The sequence below is a fragment of the Oratosquilla oratoria genome, chromosome 20 (genome assembly GCF_046742065.1).
Source record: "Oratosquilla oratoria isolate Oo_2021 chromosome 20, ASM4674206v1, whole genome shotgun sequence".
Classification (NCBI taxonomy): domain Eukaryota; kingdom Metazoa; phylum Arthropoda; class Malacostraca; order Stomatopoda; family Squillidae; genus Oratosquilla; species Oratosquilla oratoria.
In genome coordinates, this window is record NC_134796.1 from 39,065,249 (window position 1) to 39,068,790 (window position 3,542).

At 36.2% G+C, this 3,542-nt stretch overlaps 1 protein-coding gene across 5 annotated transcripts in view; it reads left to right on the plus strand.

The window, feature by feature from the left end:
• The first annotated feature begins 302 nt into the window (after nt 1-302).
• LOC143036469 (uncharacterized) overlaps nt 303-3,542 on the plus strand; it is a 406,722-nt gene continuing 403,482 nt past the window's right edge. For 3 of the 5 annotated variants that reach the window (XM_076203857.1, XM_076203859.1, XM_076203860.1), the window contains exon 1: nt 303-515. The gene's annotated coding sequence lies outside the window, so the exon portion shown is untranslated. The remainder of the gene's footprint in view (nt 516-3,542) is intronic. The other 2 variants (XM_076203861.1, XM_076203858.1) reach the window with 2 other exon arrangements.

Sequence of the window (3,542 nt, forward strand, 5' to 3'; positions counted from 1 at the left end):
ACGTAATTACTTCTAAATATTCATTACTTAGTTAATTATTTTTATTAATAATTATCTAATTGTCTATGTATTTGCTTATCGTTATTATTATAATTACTAATTTTGCATCTTTCATCCGGTCAATAGCAGCCTGAAGATGGTCTCGATAAGAGTAGGCGTGCCGAAATGCATCATATCTCTTGTATTTTACATAAACTAGACACGTCACTCTATTGCAAAGGTCAACAGATCATCTTTGGGTAGGGCAGCTTCGGCTGGGTCTAACAACCAGTCTGGCTGCCCAAGGCATTCGCTCACTCGGAGTGGTCCAACGCGCTTACCCTAGTCGACTCTGTTGAAGTCAGTGTAGATGCGGAACGCGGTGAGCGTGGTTGTGGCCGGTCCGGGCAAGGAGAGAGGTGACTTGGGGCGCAGTTGCTAAAGAACAAACTTTTGTTTGTGTTGTGGACAGAAAACTAATGCATAGTGAAGTACAAGTAGACTGTTCAGCGTATTGATGAACTATATTGTGGAAGGTAAACAAGAATTACGTAGTATTAGACTGACTTTATAGTGACGTGACCGCATTTGCAATATATGGAGAGTTATAATGATATACAATGTTTGTGTTGTACATATAAACCGTGTAATGAAACAATGAAACTATACGGTGCAATACTTAAGAAAACTTATGAAATGTACTATGAACAGGATAGTTTAAAGAATATTTGTAGTGTACAAATGGACTAGGAACAATGTATGAGGTGTACACAAAATGTTGTACAGTATGTGACGACATCTTGACAGTATTTTGAAATACGTTTATGCAGTGCACAAGGAAAGTAATACTGTATACATATACGATTTTATTAATTCATTTTCCAAATTGAAAGTAAACAATCTACACTTCGAACCAGATAGTTGAGTGTTTACTAAACATATTGTTTGGTATAAAGATTCTATTGTGGATAATGCTAACAAAATATGAATAATTTACGAATCGATTGCATGGTAATTGCGTCTAAGATTTGCAGTGGTGTAGTGACGAAACTATCAGATAGGAATGTGGGGATTGAAGATCAGGTGCACATCTTTATTTTCAACTGCACTCAATTTCGTAATGATCTAGATCAATTACTTAAGTTAGGCATGTTGGTCTTAGTGACAGACATCTAGAATTCGATGGGCTTCTGTCGTTGCATCTCTTTTTTTTAGTTTTTCTTCTATACATCACCTTTCTTCTTTTGTTCCTCCTCCCAATGTTTGCTTATATATTACTATCTTTTTCCCACATTTTCTTCTTCCTAATTCCATTTCTTTATTTTCATATTGCCTTTTCATAATTTATCGACCTCTTGTCACGTTTATTCCTCTCTCTATACTGCGTTTTCTATCGTATTTTTATTTTCCTCTTCATTTTCGGATGAATTATAAATCAAGTGACATGACAGTTGGCAAGACTTTGTGTGTCGTTCATCTTTTTTATGGACATGTTGTGGGATACCTGGGATTGGTTATTGTAGATGTGTGAGTAGAATACTGTTCGGGTTGTTTTTTTATGTTCCGTGATGTGGGATGCGTTTGCGTGATGTTATGTGAAGGGTGGGAGGTTTCGAGTGTTAACGCGTAAAACAGATTTTCATTTTCATGTACTGTTCAATAGAAAATATTTCTGTTTCAGAATGTAGATATTCTGTTGATGCTGTTTTTCGTGGAACTTTTTTTCATATTCTTAAGGTTTCATTTTGTGTCGTTTGTAGAATGTCATAAAAAGGTTTTGAGAGAACTTAACGTAAATTAGTGTAGTGCATTGGTTCCCAAACTTTTTCTGCTTGTTACTGGTAACTGTTATGCCACATTAAGCATGTCACCCCCTTTCACAAAATGTTGTCAATATTAATACATATGGCTAAATTAAAACATTAGAGATGTTTTCGTTTATTTACTGTATTTGAACAATTTGCATCTCTAAGGAGCCAAAGATGTCGAAAACATCAGTGGGATGGATGGGGTTGCATGCTTAAAGCTAATTGAGGAATTCTTAGCTTCTTGATTTTCAGAATTCTTATTTTTTATATGTCACCCTCTCCATTACCCCCGATTTTTTTTTAATTATCCCCCAATGGGTAATATATCCCCAGTTTGGGAATCACTGGTGTATTGTATAGCATTGGGTAATGTCAGAAAGGCATTCAGAAGTATGGCCAATTGTGTTACGAAGTCTTTCAACTAGATTGTGGCATTGTTACGCAATGGTATTAAGATCCAAATATTCAAGTTGCTTCTGGTTTATTTCTCGTTGTATGGTTGTGAGACATGGACACTGAATGTTGACTTATTGAGACCTTTCAAATGGCTTTTAGTATCAAACGCCTTCGGAGAATCGAATGTTTCGTTGAAATGAATTTGTATGAAACTAACGACAACTCAGTAAGACTTGGTCAAGAGTTAACTCGCTGACACTCACTCCAGTTAAGTGGACATATGCTAAACCTCTCTTATGTTGATTCCATTTACAGTCCACAGAACTCATGGCTTGATCAAGTCGACCGTTCAGCCGCGAGTGGTCTGGGGGTGGGACGGGTGGCTGCTTGTTTTTTTTTTTTTTTTTTTTGTTTTTTTATGGGGGCGTGGAGAATACCATTGGTGTGTGAATGTAGCGACGCGCTCGTAACATGCGTTTCCAATTGATGATAATCACGTTTTATTATTATTATCATTGTTGTTAGATACTATACTGTGGATGCATGTTTTATTTTTCTATGAGTTATTTATATATATATATGTGTATATATATATATATATATATATATATATATATATATATATGTATATATATATATGTATATATATGTATATATATATGTATATGTATATATATATATATATATATATATATATATATATATATATATAAATATATATATTGTTACGGGACGGGCTGGTATGTGATCGACAGCTATTTCCCTCCCGGAAGAGAGCTCAGAGCTCGTATGACCGATCTATGGGTAATGCTGTGACCTTACACACACACACACCCCAAACTCCCAGCCCACGAGTTGGAGTAACAACTCAAAGCGCAGCGATACTGTGTGTGTGTGTGTGTGTGTGTGTGTGTAAGCGTTTCTGGTGTTCAAATCAGACGCCTACGACTTCAAGTATATCTAATTTCTTGTTTGCCCTCAATGCGACATCATTCATGACTGGGGTGTAGGAAACGTGAAGTCAAATATTTCAAGGGTTTTTATCCAGTGGAAAAGACGGACAATTAAGTTGCACATTTATGTGTTTCTTAGATTCATACAAGATCGAGGCAAGCAGCATTAGTGATAACCTTTTCAATGATTCAGACTTTCCGTTTTATGTCGGCCATAGTTGTAGCTCATTGAGGAATGTTTGAGTGTTTTGGGTTGTTGTATTATAGTTGCGGTTTTAGGGTGTTGGTGTTAGGCTGTCTGCGTACAGGATTGCTTTGGTGTTGAGCTCCAGTTCTGGTGAAAGGGAGATCGTTTGAGAATAAGTTAAACGTTGTTGGTGATAAGATTACTAGTCGAGCTCTTCAG